Source organism: Mustela lutreola, chromosome 14 (assembly GCF_030435805.1).
Source record: "Mustela lutreola isolate mMusLut2 chromosome 14, mMusLut2.pri, whole genome shotgun sequence".
In the NCBI taxonomy this organism is placed as follows: domain Eukaryota; kingdom Metazoa; phylum Chordata; class Mammalia; order Carnivora; family Mustelidae; genus Mustela; species Mustela lutreola.
In genome coordinates this window covers 14,769,673-14,787,831 of record NC_081303.1, presented here as the reverse complement: position 1 = coordinate 14,787,831, position 18,159 = coordinate 14,769,673, and positions in this window count along the sequence as shown.

Sequence of the window (18,159 nt, the reverse complement as noted above, 5' to 3'; positions counted from 1 at the left end):
TTTCAAAAGGGACAAATCCACAGTCACATAGGATTACTTGCTCCAAACAATTACATTTACAAGGAAGAAATTTAACTTAACTTTTAGACAGTTTGTATCTATCTTTTCTCAATCTAGATCTGTGTTTTTCAACTTTTGAGCTGTAGCATATTCATTTATGCGTTGAAATAGATTAAGTGCATCATGGTTGACATTTAAAAAAAAATATATGTTTATAAAAAATAAAAAATTAAAAAAAAAAAAAAAAGGAACAGGATAAAGTGAAATAGACTTCAAAAAGTACAACATGTAAAATTGTCTTGTGGAACTTTGTTTCAGGCATGTGTATGTTGGGGGGGGATGGAGGAGGTGTGGTCTTATAGGTCATGGTGAGAAAATATTTTCAAAGCACTGATTTGAATGACTTGTTTAAAAAATTATATTCCTAGGGGCATCTGGGTGTCTCAGTGGGTTAAAGCCTCTGCCTTCGGCTCAGGTCTTGGTCCCAGGGTCCTGGGATCGAGCCCCACGTTGGGCTCTCTGCTCAGTGGGGAGCCTGCTTCCTCCTCTCTCTCTCTGCCTGCCTCTCTGCCTACTTGTGCTGTCTGTCAAATAAATAAATAAAATCTTAAAAAAAATTATATTCCTCAAATTTTAGAGTTCCAGAAAAGGTGTTTGAGATGGTTAGAAGAGTAGAGGGCCTCCATCACTAATCCAGTCATTAAAAAACCATTTTTTTTGTTGTTGTTGTTGTTTTATGTGTTGGAGATGCTACCTAAGATATCATTTGGAGAAACTATTCTGGTTTCAAATAAAAATAAGGTTTGGAAGCCACTGGTTTATACTGACAGTATGTTGATCACCCCTCTACTTAGAATTGCACTTCTCCTCCTACAAAATAATTAATTATTCAGTGTCCCCCAGCCTTCTTCCAAGCTGGACATTCTCACCTGTTTCATTGTTGATTGTAGTTTTGCAATCTTTCCATAATTCCTGTTAGACCCGTGTGGATCCTTTCTTATTTCTCCCTACTTTCCCAGATATCAAGAAGATCTGAGGCCCAATTATCACTGTGATTTGGAGTGGTCTGGGTCATCACAACTCCATATAGATTTCCACATCCTACAACAGAGAGCAGCCTTTCATTCTGCCATAGCTTCCAACTCCGGGTGAGGGTATCTTTACCCAGATAGCAGCCACGTAAAAATGAGCCATGACTGCCTAACTTCCTTGGTATCTCTCTCCTTCCCAGCTTGTGACATAAAGAGCCTGTGGCCTTTCTGGCTGTTTGGATACTAACCAAGGATAAAGAATGTTGAATTGAATCACAAGTCAACTGAGTAACACAATTTTAAGCTTGAAAGGGATTTAAACATCACCTACTCACACTCAGTCATTTTTGTGTGTCAGGAAACAGGCCCAACTCACTAACCCAAAGCTACACAGCTTATAAATTCATATTCTCTTCTGCTCAGAGGCCTCATTCGAACATACCATGACTTTATTTTTACTACCCAACTTCTATTGAACATAAGAGATTTATACCCTAAGCAGTGTCAGTAGAACTTTTTAACTGCACTCCAGTATAGGTAAACACATATATGATCAAATGCATAAATAATAAAACAGAAATGTCACAAAACAGTGCATACCCTTCCAACAAGTGGTGAGCTTTTCTGTTTTTCTATTCTAGTTGTGTCTTAGGCATATGGTAGGTGCTGTAGCACAGAAATCCAAAAGACTTACTTTAAATGAGATAGAAGTTTACTACTTTCTTATGAAATAATCCAGTGATGAGTAATTCACATTTGGCTGGCTGGTTTTGCCTGACAAGCCATTCAGGGACAAGGTTCCTTCTATTTTATTGGTCTCCTATCTCTGGGTGGTTGTACTTATAAGCTGGTTGGACTCAGTTCACCTATAGATCTACCTTTGAGCCCACAGGGAAGAAAAAGGGAAAGTCTGGACCAAATAGTTTTGTCTTTAGGGCATGGCCTGGATGGTGCTTACATTTTCTTCTTGCCACATCTTACTAGCCCAGATTTAACTATGTGACAGTCCCTGAAAATTTAATTCTATCTTGCCTAGCTAAAACTCAGGATATATTTCTAGAAGAATGAAGTGTGAATGGGTACTTGTAAGAACGTGAGGTCTGCTACTACTCCATTTCTTTCCCTTCCCAGTGATTACTACTTACAAAATCCATTTCATCATCCACTAACAGGCCACAACACATGGTTTAAAAACATTGTCCTCCAGTATGGTAGGTGACATATTATGAATAATTTTACCGAGCCAGCTTAGCTTGAGAAGTTTAAAAACTACATATGGGTTTAAAATAGTATTCATAGTTTAGCTAGTTTTAATTTTTACAGAAGCTATACAGGCACAGAGTGACAAGGGCCACATGGTTTTGTAAGTACCCACACTCATCCCCGTCACTTTCAGTTTCTTCCTGGATGGATTTTCAACTCTCCAAACGGACTCTTTTGGGACTCATCTGCATATATTCTTACGATGTGTTTCTATTTCTACTTCCTGGTGTTTTCGTCTTGGGCATTATGTATGGATTATCCCACTGAAGAAATGAGGATTTACTCCTCTACCCAGCACTGCTTACCCTGCACGTAACTCCTTATCCTTTCAAAGTTCCAGCACAGTCATATCGTAATCTGGGATAGATCAGGATTCTTTGTTTACGTTATCACGACTCTGCAAATTAACTCACAGGCGCTTCATGTGTTCTCCTAGGATTAATTTTCTTTCTGGCACAGTCTTTTGCGTATTCTCATTATTGCCTTTTCTAGAACTTAGTGCTCTCTGTGCTTATCACTTATTCATCTGTCCGATTTTCCTCCCAGGTTTGTAAATCTCCACTTAGCACCTTCAAACATATTAGGCATTGTATCGACTTCATCCTCTTGAAGGAGACGTTTCCAGTCTTTTGCTCTGTTCCCATTGGGACCAAATGGCCACAGAGGTATGATCCCGGATTCTCCCTCCAACTCCCTCATGTCCTGGATACACTATTTTTTGGACCCTGTCTTCCCTTTTTAAAATTTTTTATTTTTTACTCTTCACTCTAGTGGAGCGTACCCTCCAGCAATAACCTGGATGAAGGTATAGGTAAAATAAATGCTCTGAGATCTTGCCTGTTTGAAAATGTCTTCATTCGACCCTGACACTTAATTCATAGTCTGTACGTCAAATTCCAGGTTAGGGATAATTTTCCCCTGAAACATTGAAGATATTGCTCCATTGTCTTCTGGCTTTTAAGTTGTCATGGGAAAGTCTGATATTACTCTGATGCTTGATTCTTTGTAGAAAACCTTTCTCTTTTTTTTTTTTCCTGGAAGCTTATAGGCATTCTGTATTCAGCTTGCTGAAAGTTGACATTGGCATTTCTTGGTGGGGATCTCTTTTTATTCATTGTTGGGAATACTTGGTTGATCCTATAAATCTGGGAAACAACAATAATTCTATTAATCATTTTCCCCCATCACTTTTTTTCTGTTCTCCCCCCATTTGTTTGTTTGTTTGTTTGTTTTGGACTTTGATTATCATAATATTTAACTTCCTGGGCTGGTCTTTTAGTCTTATAATTTTTTTATTTGCTATTTCCATCTTTTTGTCTTTGTGTTCTTCTTAATTTATTATCTTAGCTTTATCCCTCAACACTTCTGATAATTTTTTTCTGACATTGCTTTTTTTTTTTTTTTAAATTCTAAGGTTATCTTTCTCTCTCTCTTTGTTCTTTGGATGTTCCTTTAAAAATTAAAAAAGAATCTTTCTAAAGATTTCATTTATTGGAGAGAGAGAGAGTGAAGTTGCAAGCATGAGTGAAGGGAGGGGCAGAGGAATACAGGCTCCCCACTGAGCAGGGAGCCCCATGAGATGTGGGCTCCATCTCCAGACCCTGAAATCATGACACAAGCCAAAGTCAGATGCTTAACTGACCGAGCCACCCAGGCGCCCTGAAAGTTCCTTTTTTTAGAGCGTCCTATTCATGTTTCCTTTATCTCTGTGAAGACATTAATGCTTTTTTTGGGGGGGGGGTCTGTTTGTTGTTTCTTCTAATATGGTCTCTGCTCCTTTCGAGGTGCTTTTATCCTGGTTTTCTGCTCTCTGAATCCATTTTAGATGATTTTCTCTGACGTCTGGTGACACTTGGCCGTCTGTTCACATTCTAGAACGGGGCTATAGAACCCCACTTGGAAACTGTGTACCTGGAGGGATTCCCTGTAGGATGAGCTAGTTGGGACTTTTCCTTGGGGAAATCCACAGATCAGTATCATTCGTTCCTTCCCCTTAGGCTCATCAGAAGCCCTAGTCTAGAGTCTGCCTATTCCCTGCCTCCAGTATTCTGAGGACCAAGCTGGGGAAGGAAGAGGGGTAAGGAAGTAGGATTGGAGGGTCTCCACACGCACTGCATGAACCTCCTGCTCCTTCGGTTTTCTTGACAGTGCCCTAACCTCAAACGTGCTTGCTGTCCTCAGTGCAGAGGCTTCTCTAGGGAGTAAGCCTCCTGTCTCCTACTGGTCGATGTGGGAAGGGGCAGGTGCTGAGCTTAGCAGAGCATAGTGGAGATTTGTGCTTCTGAAATAGACTTTCAACCAAACTTCCTCTCTTAGCCCCACCTCTGGGGCTACATCCAGAGCTACCTGGTTCCACCAAGTGGTCAATCTGTATCGGTTCTGAGTTTCAGTCAGGTGCTTCTGCGGCTTCTTTACTCCTGGGCAGCGACGCAGTTTTCATGAGTCTGCTGTCGGTTATCACACGAACATCTGCTTTCCAGATTCCGAAATAGTGGTTTGTCTCCCCCCCCCCCCCATTTTATTTCTCCTTGTGGGTTTATTTCCTTAAAAATAAGCAAAGAACAACCTTCCCCCTCCCCCAACCCCCCCCAAAACCTTTATTTCTGTTGTATCAGTGGAGATTCTAAAGGAAGCAGAGTTTCAATGAATGTGTTCAGCTGCTGTGTATGACTCCTATGCTTAGGCTTCCCGATTTATTTTTTATTTTTTAAATGATTTTATTTATTTAACAGAGACTGAGCATGAGCAGGGGGCCAGGGCAGAGGGAGAGGGAGAAGAATGCTCCCCACTAACAGCAGGAAGCCTGATGCAGGACTCTATCCCAGGACCTTGGGATCATGACCTGAGCAGAAGGCAGATGTTTAACTGACTGAGCCACCCAGGTGCCTGAGGCCTCTCAGGCAATTTATTTTAAATGAATAGCTTTAACCCTTTCTTAACTTCTCCTCACAGTCCTTATTAAGAAGTAGTAAAAAAATAAATAAATAAATAAAGGGGATTAAGAGTACATGAATCTTGAGATGGCTGGGTGGCTCAGTTGGTTAAGCATCTGCCTTCAGCTCAGGTCATGATCTCAGGGTCCTGGGTTCGAGTTCTGCATCAGGCTCCCTGCTCAGTGGGGAGCCTGCTTCCTTTCCTCTCTCTCTGCCTGCCTCTCTGCCTACTTGTGACCTCTGTCTGTCAAATAAATAAAATCTTAAAAAAAAGAGACTGTGCTTATCTTGACAAACACTGAGGAATGTGCAGAATTGTTGAGTCATTATATTAAGCACCTAAAACTGATTTTAAAAAAAAGTACTATGGTTGTCTAATTAACATGTCCTTTCTGCATTACTGTATTATCTTTCTTCCTCTCATAGAAATACATTTGAACTTTAACAGCCAATTTGTGAATACTGGGGGGAGGAAGAAAACGGATGGGAATTAGTTAACCCTCAGACTCAATTTTTGTCTCGTGACTTATTGAACATGACTGTGTCTAATATTTTAGAAGATTAACAAGTAAAAAGATCTGAACACTGAAATTTGTATAGTTTACACAGATTTTTTTTTTCTTTTGACTGACATTATGAAACATTTAGGGGAAAAAAATTTGAAATCTCTGCTTTTTAAAGTAGCTGACCTTGGTTATTGGCCCTGAAACTAAGTCAATAGAAGTTGCTGTGTTGTTCCTGGGGCTCTGACAAGAAACACGCTTGTGACTGTTTGGTTTTTCTCTTTCATCAGAAGAAGAGATAAGGAACTTCAGACTGCGATAATAATAACAAAACTGTGAGATCAAGTGGCACCCAAATTTCCAGCATTCACGTGCTCACGGAAGTGTCTCAAGGAAAATGACACTGCCTCCCCACACGCCCGTCATCATTTTTTAAGCCAAAAGCAGCAGCAGGGGACGGTGGTTTTGAAAAGGTGTGTGAGATTTGGCATCAAACAGACCTAGAGGGCCCTAATTCAACTTCTGTCTTCATCACGAACAGCCTTGTGAATTTGTACCGGATACTCAGCCACTCGGAACCAACTCCTCCTCTGCACACTAAGGGCGACAACAGTGTCTTCTTTGAAGGGTTGGAGATAGTGCTTGTAAATCTCCGGCAGTGGGTGAATACATGGTCGTGTCTCCCAGAATATGAGGAGCCGTCCCCCTGGTGGGCTAGAAAAGGATACAAACTAGCTTGGAGGTTGGAGATCTAGAAAGGGGGGAGGGAGGGAGAAGAAGAAGTAAAACAAGAAAAGGAAAAAAGAGAAAGAGTGGGAGAGTCCTCAGTTGGGAATGCTGTCTTCTCCCTTCTGGGTAGATGGTTCCATGTGAACTATCCCAGATTAGTGAAGCAGGGAGGTGGTGAAGTAGGGCATATAATTCATGTTGCAGTTCATTAGGATGGATCAAGTCTCCTCTGCTTCACAGAAGCTCATCTCTTGAGCTCCATTTAAATAGTGTGCTGAGCCCTAGTGCATGCGAACAATAATGTCCCTAGTCACTGCCAGCAAATAACCTTTTTTCCAGCAATAAACTCCAAAGCCTCCAGAAATTAACGTGGAGTTAATTTTAGCAGAGACATAACCAATGAGGCTGCCCGGAAAGGCAGAAGAAGAGTATAAACAGGACCACAATAAGTAGGCCAGAAGCAGCAGTCAGATGTGCCAGGAGACTTGAAACCTCTCAGTGGTACCACAACTTTGGGGGTGGGGGGGGTGCATCTCTATGTGAAGTCTACATGCATGCGTGTGTGTGTGTGTGTGTATTAAACACATGTAGATGTGGACATCTCTACCATAGGCAGCTCAAGCAGGACCGTCCCAGGAGAGGCTGGGCAGGGAGGGACGAGACCCCAGATGGGAATGGTTGGCCCAGGTCTGAGACAGAGACTTCTACCTTCTCTCCTGACGCTTCCTTCCTGCCCTTGACTCTAGGCTGTGGCTCTAGATATAAAAAACTCCTGTCTCCCACACTGTTTTAAATCATGAGGAGTAACGAGATTGCCTGTGATCTCTTGTTCAGAAAGCCTTGAAAAGTAATCCATTCATGAAGTTGAAAGCCAGAAATTAAAAAGAAAAGAAAGAAAGAAAAAGGAAAAGAAAGGGGGGGGCGGGGGGAAGGAAGAAAGGAGGAAGGAAAACCAACAACCAAAAAAAAAAAAAACCAGCCCTTGGTCTTTCACTTGCTAAACCAAAGTATGGACTCTCATTTCTCTTCTAAGAGTCATAAAATGAGCTTCCTCTGGATAGAAGTCCCTTGGCTCTGAAGCCCTGGGTTTTAACAAGAGACAGCTGCCTTATAAAGCAAGCAGCCCTCTTCAATAGCTTCACTTGTATTTGTTTCTTACTTAATTGACAACTACGAGCAGGTTGCCTTATTTTATGGCTCACTATGGAAGGCTTTTGTAGGGCACAGAAGGTAGCGTCGAGGCATCTGTCCCTAGAGTGGCGTAGAAGGTGGCCACAGCATGCGCCTTCAGATAGAAGTGGAAACTTGGGTCATTTGCTCTCGAGTCGTACTTGAAGTTCTTTTTAAAGACGAAAGTATTTATTAGAAGAAGTGCAACCTGTGTCTGATAAATGGGAACACATCTGGCTCTCTCACGGGCGCAAACCTCACAGCATTAATTGCTGTGATGGTTAAAGCCGAGAAGGGAGTAGAACATTATTTATAGTGATCGTTGCTAAGTAAATCATTTAAAAAATGGCTTTCTAAACGTAATATTTCCCTTTTAAGAAGCCCTCCAGAATTAAAGGGGCTTTACAATGGAACATGAAACATATTGCAGGGAGAGAGACAGAAGCCGTCTTGATTAATGCCCACGATTATCAGCGATGCAAATCACTTTCACTTATTAAGTCTTGTTTAATATCCTAATGAAGGCTTCTGAGCAGATTTGGTAATTCCAGAGAAAGTGACTGTGAACTAATGCCCTTTCAGCATGTTGAGAATGAGCAGTACTATAAAGAAAACCTCATTTACCATAATTCCTCCCCTGCACAGGACACTTTTCTCAGCTTCTACTTCGCAGCAGGAGACAATTAACCTTTTCAGTGCCAGAAGTGAGTCCCAGCACATTCCAGCTGCGAAGGCCAGCCGGGTCAGAGGAAGACGGAAGTTCTCTTTCGTTTTCACTTCCATAGAACAGTTCTAAGAAACTGGACTGCGGAGTAGGGGTTTCAAATGTCGCTGCTGGTTGTGTTATCTGACGTGGGCCGATGTGGTATCCTGCACCCTACCAAAGTCATTTAAAATGCCAACCCTGGGCCAGGGTGGCATTGCTTATTCAGTTCAAATCAAAGACTGCCAGAAATGAAAGCAGATTCGCCAAAGGAAAGCCTGTTCCACCCCGAAATGCTGGGCTTCCTTTGTGATCTGTCAGGAAGTAGGTTTTATTGAGGTTGAAAGTCTGGGAGGTCGCGCTGGGGGTGGTGATTTAGGGATTTGCCTTAGGCTTTCTTGCACTGCTGGGCTCCTGTGTGACGGTTCCTCTGGACCTGGGGCCACTGGGACAGACTGGAGCTGGGGCCTGGGCTGAGCCCTTCTCTGTCCCAGGGGGCTGCACCCACCTGTGGACATGGAGTGACTTCCTAACATGACTGCTTCCTGCTTTCCGAAGCAGTAGGTAGAAGTGAGGGAGAGAAGGACCCCCCCGGGGCAAGAAGGCCGGTTGGTTGGTTGGGGGTTTCCTCTGCTCGTGCCCCTCTCAGCGTCCGCCTGGGGTGAGTGCCGTCATTGAACCAGCCCCTCTGATTTCCGGAATCCCCTCACCAATCTCTCCCTGCCGAAGTCTGGCTGCGTTAACCCACATCCTGCTATAAAAGAAGAAGGCTTTGCATTGGGTTAAGATAAAGAAAGAACCAGGCAATTTCCTGGAATATAAAACAGCTTCCAACTGGCCACTTAGGAATGAACATGAACTTCTCATCGTCCTAACTGGGTCAAGATCAAGGCTAAAGATCCCCCCGTTCAGGGACTCCAGTGGGCCAAACATGAAACCTTCTCATGTCATTGCATGAACGCATGAAGTCTTACTCATAGCAGATGAAAGAAAACCATCACACAATTTGTTCTTCCTAAAGATTTTCAGGGCAGAGAGCAGTGGGTTTGGGTAAGAGAGGAAGAGAGTGAGGTTTGAAGAATGAATTGCTGGTTCCTGGTCAAAGAGGAGGACAAAACATTGGGATGCAATCTGGGTCACTTTGCACCTCCAGACCCCAGGTGGAAAGAGATGCTGCCTGCTGAGTCCATTGCCTTGGGGTGGAGGTGGGACCCATCCCGAGTGAGGGCTGGCCACGGGCTATGGCAAGGCACCGCTACTGTGGCTTAGAGCGCGGATTTCAGAGCTCAGTGGAGCCCATGGATCGCTTATCATCTCACCTTGTTGCTCTGCTTCTTCTTTTTTTTTTTTTTTAATTTTATTTATTTGATAGAGAGAGAGAGAGAGATCACAAGCAGGCAGAGAGAGAGAGGAGGAAGCAGGCTCCCCGCTGAGCAGAGAGTTCGACGTGGGGCTCGATCCCGGGACCCTGGGATCATGACCTGAGCTGAAGACAGAGGCTTAACCCACTGAGGCACCGAGGCGCCCATTGTCGCTCTGCTTCTTAATTCACGCTTTCAGCTGTTCCACCCCTCCCTTCATGCCTTTGGGGTTTTTCTTCAACCTGTGCTTCTCATCTCTTAGCATACTGGGGCCTTCTCCTTTGACTTGTTTACTGCTTAGTTCCTGTCTTTCCTGCTAGAATGTTAGGGCCCCCGTGGCTCATTTTGGCCCGAGATTCTTAGAACAGCGCACCCAGCAAGTGCTCGGGAGAGACTGGTTGAGAGACTGCTGAGTTTGGGGGTTACATGGCCCGAGTTTCTCTGTGGGACAAAAGATGGGTTTTCGACTAGAAGGTCAAAGACCGGGTTCATGCTGGCTCAACCATGTTTAAGCCACTGCACATTTAAGACCTTTGACGACCGTTTAAACTTGGAGCCAACAGATCTTCATTCCTGGAGTGGCGATGGACGAGACCCACGGGCCTGTGTTTCTCTGTGGCACAGCGAAAAGGTAGCCATGGTAAAGCTGTGAAAACCAGGAGGTATTTTATGGGTTTGGGGGTCTTATAATCAGTTGGGGCAGGCCTATAGCTACCTCATTTTACTTAAAGCTTATTTTCTCATTCTCCTTTTCTGCACTCAAGGCACACATGTCTTCTCTGTGAAGTGTTCTCTGATCTTCCCAGGCAGAATTCCCCACCCCTTTATCTCAGCTCCCCGATCCAGCCTGACTCGTTTCCACATCCATGTTGTGGATCCCTCCGAATCTACTGCAACAATAACTCAGCTAACATTCACTGACGGTCCACTACACGCCAGACGTTGTTCCAAATATGTCACGTGAACTCATTTCAAGCCCAAAGAACCCATTTTATAGATAAAGGAGCTGGGGCACAGAGGATTAAGTTAATACGCCCAAAAGCATACAATGGGGAAGTGGGTGGTGAGGCTTTAAACCTGGGCAAGGGGCTCTAGCCTTCCCATTCCGTGCCCATGGCCCGTTGGACTATGGACTGCTCAGCACACAAAACAGAATAGTAAATGTTAGAGAAGTGGGCACACATATGGCATCAGGCAATGTTTTCTGCCTGCCTCCCTGCAAAGTTCTGAAAGCAAGTGAAAAATGGATGTGAGGATGTACATGAAGAAGCACTAAGCACTGAGGGGTTATTGTTATAGTTAAATAGTATTTTTTAAGGTTTATTTATTTTAGAGAGGAGTGAGCGAGCACGTAAGTTTGAGGGAGGGGAAAAGGGAGAAGGACAAGCAGACTCTCTGCTGAGCAAACAGCCCGACATGGGGCTCGACCCCATAACCCAAGATCATGACCTGAGCTGAAACTAAGAATTGGATGCGCCACTGACTGAGCCAGCCGGGGGCCCATATAATTAAATAGTTTTAATGACAGGGAAAGTAGAAATGTCTAGAACATAGTTAAAGAAGCATCTATGAAAATATTCACCACCTGTTCTTGGGCTGTTTTGTAAAAAAACTCTATGAAATGGCTCACAGATTTTTAGACTTCTCTCTTGATCCCCTACTGAACTTCTGGGTTAATGAGATCTGGGCAACTTTGCTTCAACCTGGCTCTGAATCTTTTTTTTTTTTTTTTTTTAAACCTTGTATTTATTTTGTTTTTATTTTTAAAATTTGTAAAATACACATGCCATAAAGTTTACCACTTGAATTGTAGAGTTCATTAAGCACATTCACATTGTTCTGCAATCATCACCACCATCTATCTCTAGAAATCACTTCTCTTCCAAAGTGGAAACTTTGTTTCAATAAAACAAGAACTCCCACAGCCCCTGGTAACCACTATTTTACTTCCTGTTCTATGACTTTGACTACAGTGCAGTGGGTCATATCTTCCTATGACTGGTTTATTTCACTTAGCATAATGTCTTCAAGATTTATCCATCTTGTAGCATCTGTCAGAATTTCCTTTATTTTTTAAGACTGAATAATACTCCAGTGTGTATGTGTGTGTATGTATATATTATAGTGTGTGTATATATAGTATGAATAACACACACACACACACATATATGTATGTATATATATATATATATATATATATATATATCACACACACACACACACACATACCACATTTTGTTCATTATTCATCTGCCAGTGGATACTTGGGTTGTTTCCACTTTCAAATATGATGAATAATGCTGCTATAGACATGGGTATATGAATGTCTATTTGAGTCTGTATTTAAATTCTTTTGGGTATATACCTAGAGTGGAATTGCTGGATCATGGAGCAATTCTATTTTTAATTTTTTGATGAACCACCAAATCATTTTCTATAGCAGCTGTACCATTTTACATTCCTGCCAGCAGTGAACAAATGTTCCAATTTTCCTTCATCCTCACCAACACTTGTTATTTTCTGGCTTTTCATTTTTTTGAAAATAGCTATCATCAAGGGTGGGAAGGGGTCATTAGGAATCTTTGAATGATTGTTTTACTTGTTAATCTTCTATGTCTCTGAATTATTTTTCATCTTTAAGAAACAATCTTGGCCACATTAAATCGACTGGATTCTATAATCTTGAATGTCTTCATTCTTTTTTTTTTTAAATTGAGCCTTCAAATAGATGGACCAGCATGTTACTGTCCTAGGTGCTGGAAAACCTTGGTGAGCAGGACCATTGCAGCTCTCAGCTTTCTAAGAGTTCAAGGTTGAGTTTGATCACATAACACATAATCATGGTGGTTTGTTAGCCAAAGGTGTAAATCATGCCATTTATAGTTACCTTTGAAATATCATAATTTCAATTGTATATGACAAAAGTTTAATTACACAGAACCCTGAAGTTCTTATTTCTAAAGACGTGAGTTTTCTAGATGCAGGAGGGTTTGGCGCTATAGGCCCCTTGGGTTTTTTGTTGGTTTATCTGTTTATCTTTTTTAAAAACCGACTTTATGTTTTAAAACTGTTCTACTTTTACTACAAAGTTCCTGTAGAGAGTTCCCATAAATCCCTATTATTAACATCATACATTAGTATGGGATATTTATTATAATTAATGAACTGATATTCTTATATCATTTTTAACTAAAGTTCATAGTTTATTGGGTTTCTCCTAAATTTTACCCAACGTCTTTTCCTCTTCCATGATTTGCATCTAGAATACCACAGTATGGTTAGCTGTCATGTTCCTTGTTTTTTATTACCTTGACAATTTTGAGGAGTACTGGTGAGGAATTTTCTAAATTCTTTTTTTAATTGGTATTTGTCTGATGATTTTCTCATGATGAGACTGAGGTTATGGGTTTTGGAAAGTAGATCAGAGAGGTAAAGTACATTTTCAGCACATCATATCAAGGGTAAAAATCAACACAATTTATCACTCTTAATGTTGACCTTGATCACTTAGCTGCGGTCATGTTTGTCATGTTTCTCTACTATAAATTTACTCCTTCTTCTCCTCTTTACATACTGTACTCTTTGGAAGGAGGAGTATCACTATACAGGTGTATAACTATGTAAGAGGATTGCACATTGCAATGAGAAGCTACACTCTTTGTCTTGGAGGGTGGTGTATCTACATGAATTTCTTGGCATTCTTTTGCAGGGAAGACTCGTCTCTTCTCTCACATTTATTTGCTTATTCACTCACTTACTTATATCAGCATGACTCATGGATATTTATTTTATGCTTTGGGTCATAATCTGGTACTATTTTGTTTATTTTCTTGCTGAAATTGTCCCAGCTTTGGCCACTGGGAACAATTTTAGTTGGTGTGTCCCTTTGACATATTTCCACATCACTGTGGATTTTTTGATTTCTTGTTTTTGAGCTCTTCTTTCTTTTTATTTTATTTTATTTATTTGACAGAGAGAGAGAGAGAGAGAGAGAGCGAGCATGCAGGAGCAGGTGGAGCAGCAGAGAGAGAGGGAAGGCAGGGTCCCCGCTGAGCAGAGAGCCCGATGTCGGACTCAATCCCAGGACCCTGAAATCATGACCTCAGCTGAAGGCAGAGGCTTAACCAACTAAGCCCCCCCCCCAGGTGCTCCAGTTTCCAAGCTTTTTCTTACTTTTTGGCATTGCAAGGTGCTCCAGGCTCATCTTGTACATTCCCTGCTTGAATCCTTGAATCAGCCATTTCCCTAAGGATCCCTGGTTCCTTTTATTGGAGAATATACTAGAAACAAAGATCTAGGTGCCAGGTGTGCTCTCGTGGCTACCGGGGTGCTGTTACATTTAAGTCTGCTCAGTTGACAAAGAAAATATATGGGTGTAAATAAGCCCTCAATGTTGATGATGATTATTAACACTTTGGATGAAAATATTGATGAAACATATATTTTCTGTACTCAGAACAGAATAGAGTTAATATAATTTAACCCGTTCTTGGCAGCTGGGGTATTTGTCTCGAATGCTGGTTATTGGCCATAGTACAGGGATTTCCCTCAGCCCCCAACAAGCTTTGAAAGAGTGTTTATGGACACATTGTGGTGCCATGCTACTGTGCCATTTGAATTCTGCTTCAGCTTTTTGTGACTTTTCTGATTCTTTTCCCCTTGGTATCTTTAATTCCCCGCTCTGTGTCCCTCTAAGTTACTGTTTGCGATCAACTGTCTTCCCATAATCAGATAACCAGGTATGGTCAACTTGTCCATCAAGTAAATGTGAAGAGATACTAACTACAGATCTGAGGTCTACTCCAAAAAAGAAAATGAATCTTATAACCCCCATTTTAGCTTATGCAGAAAAATATCGTACCCACTTCCCCGTTTCTCTGCTGCTAGTTGCTAACAGCACTGAATAGGTGAGGTCAGACATCAAACCCACGCAGGCACTGTTTTGTCCAGGCAGTTCTGTGGCCAGGACCTCAAATCACATCGAGAAAGCTCTAAGCGCACGGAAAGGAGCAGCAGCCTTGAAATGCTTTTGAGCTCTGGCCCTGTTGCTCTGCCTCTGGCAAGTCACTCAACCCGTCTGGGTCTAAGTTTTCTGACAATAAGTGAAAGAGTTGGCCTAGAATCTCTAGGTCCCTTTCCAGCTTAAGTCCTGTGACTTCTGAGTAAGCTTATTAATCTTAGGTGAACAATGTGGTCAGATGGGCTCCAGAGCATCTAATCTCAGTTAAGCTGCCTTTGGACTGAGTGACCTTGGGAAAGTCGCTCTAAAAATACACACGTGTACATGTAGGCATTTACGTAATCAAGGAGGCATTACAAATTGAGAGGGGATGAGTGGATGGGATGTGGCCAGTATCAGGAAAACCGTATCACTGTAGGAAGGAAAATAGAACTGGATTTCCAATAAGGTCACTAGGTAAATTAAATTCCTAAATGAGAAGCACTAATTTATAAATTTAAAGATGAAAATTTAGGAGATTATCTCTGTAATTAGGCATGGGAAAGGTCTTAAACACATGTTAGAACACAATCCTTAAGAGCAGCAAAGAGAGGGAATAGGTTCCATCACAGTTAGATATCTGCCAACAACATGGATGGATTTGGGAAGTCTGATATGTGCCAATGTGATTTGCAAAATTAAAAACATATTCACACAAACCAACAATATGTATTTTGCAAGAACATATTCAAATGAAAGGATAGACTTTAAGAAGGTTGCTTGTGGAGTGGAGAGGGGAATGAAAGCAGGCACAAGAACAAAAGGGACAGGGGCCTGGCTGGCTCAGTAGGTAGAGAGTGCAACCTGGGTTGACCTCGGGGTTGTGAGTTCAAGCCCCATGTTGGGTGTAGACTTTACTTAAAAAATTAAAATCTTTAAAAAAAGAATAAAAGAGTCAAACACCTCAATAAAAAAAATGCAGAGAGAAGGCCTTGGAGGGTTGTCTGATGATCATGTGTCATGTACATATATGTGGGTATATTTTTGAACATACATGTATTTTTAATGGATGTTTGCATAAACATCATGACCCTTGGGCCATGGGCCATAAACCCCCTGAAGGTAGGAGTTGGCACACAGTGGGCATTTATATTGGTGGGATGAATGCATGGTGTACATGGAACAAGTCTGCACTAGCTACTTCACCAGGATTTTGTGGAAATAATGAGGGACAAAGCATAAATACTCGGACTTCAAAAGCTGTTGACCTGGGACGATCCTTAGAATTTATCTGCACCAACACATACCACACCTCTGGATTTCACAGATAGGTCTAAGAACAGGTGGCTGGACTAAAAAAAGTCACATATGCTGGATCAGCTCCCTCACCTTTTCCTAAACCCATGTACAGGCTCGAAACTCTGTCATTGTTATTTTACAAAAGAAAGGGCTTTTTAAAAATATCACTGGGTTAGGTAAATATCAAATATCATTGAAAAGAGCCATCGAGATTCATTTAGAGTATCAGAACAAGTTTCTGAGTGAAACAAATAGTTGAACGAGGCCTTGAATGATGACAACACTTTCGATGAAGGAATTCTGCTTCATACAACTTGATACATACTTCTCGTTTTTCTCACTTCTTTTCTGGCAACGGCACTGCGAAGTCGGTCTGACTTCAGAGAGGATTTTAGCTCCTTCTGGGAGACCTGAGCTATGATCCAAGCTTCTGACTCACAAGGTGTTTCCCACCTGAACACACTCCAGAAGAAGCTCCCGAGACCCAGCATGTCCTGGTGGAAAATTCCTCCCTGTTTTGGCCAGCCCTGGGTCAGCTGGCAGACAGCAAAAAAGAAAATGTCTTCTGATCCATCCCAGGGCAAGAGGTGCTTTGAACTCAGTCTGGAGAGGAACTTCAGCATGTGCACATCCCAGACCTGTTGCTATAGTGCCTGACACGAATGAGTCACAGGGGAAACACAGTGGGGACTGGTGACAGCTATATGTGCAAGTCGACAGTTGGTCACCCAGCCAGCCAACGATGATAAACTTCCCTTCGGCCATAAACCCGACCCAGCTGTGGGGCGTGCGCAAACCTGTGTCAGGGGAGAGAGAAGGCTTATTTCCTATTGGCATGGAGTCCTTTTGAACCTTGACCTTCCTCAAACTGTCCTTCTTTGATAAATGCAGGGTACCAGAAACTGAAAAGAATGGGCAACAGAAGGCTGTGCATCGACCTTCAGCAACGACAGACCCCAGAAAGGGGGAGGGCGATGCTCCCCCCGGCGCCCCCCCACCCCCCACCGCTGCGAGGAAAGCAAGACGGACAGATGTGCAGTTTGGAAAATGCACCAGGACTGGGCTCTCGGAAAGCATTTACTGTGGGTAGGAGAAGAGTGGAGGGGACTCCGTCTCCCGTGATTCACTTTTGAATGTGCCGGTCCAGCCACCATTAACAAGAGTAAACACATCAGATAGACCTTTAAGTATTGTTCATGTTTCCGACACATCCTGGTGGAGCCTAAGGAAGAGGAAACTCTGGCAGACAACTTAGGACCATAACAGCTGTTTCTCATCATGTTCATAACTACCCAAGTTACGGCCGTGAAAACTAAGGTGGCCAACAGTTTGGAACTACTGGAAACTCTTGTAGGACCAAACCAGACTTTGAGAAAGCAGCACCAAGAATTCAGAAGGAGATATAGGTAGGCACTTGGGGGCATGTGCCCACAGTCCCACGCACACCTTCAGAAGCAACGTCCTGTTCACAGAAACTGTGGGGACAGAAGCAAAGGGAGGGGAAAGTTCAACTCAGAAGCAGAAAGAAAAACAATAAGATTTGGGTATTGCATTATTCATATTGGCTGATTATATGTGTGACTTCTCTCTATCAACATATTTATATGTATATATATATATTTTTTTTTTGAGGGTAGAATACATGTTTTCTACATTAAAGGCTTTTATAGGTCTCAAACAATAAATATAGGCAAGATACACCAGTGGTGGTAAATGGCAGCATTGGTGAACAACCGATTTCAAGAGGGGCCCTTGGGATGTTACAGAAGGAAGGGATCCAGGCGAGTGTGGACATTGAGCCTTCAGACGGCCACTGCTTCCTCTCCACACCTTAGTATTCTAAAGGTCAAGGGTAATCTACATAACTTAATGGCATTCGTGTCTCCAGTCATCTTCCCTTCGATTCACCCAGTAGCTTATTGCCAATTTAATTCTTCTAAATACAGTTCAAAGACACAGTTTTTCTTGCTCACAGTTCTTCTGTGGTCCTCCTTTATCCACTAAATAAAATACATTTCTAGCTCTGTGTATTGCTTAGCTTTAGTTAAGCTGCTTTCCATTGACTAAAGAGGTTCTCTCTGGACTTTTTTTTTGCTCCTACCCTTCCTTCCTGCTCAATGGCCACCTCCTAGGAGCTCCAGCTCTGCTGTCGAATTGTTACCCATCTTTCAAGGCTGATTTCAACTACTACCTTCTCTTGATGCCTCATCTGATAACTGGAATCTCTC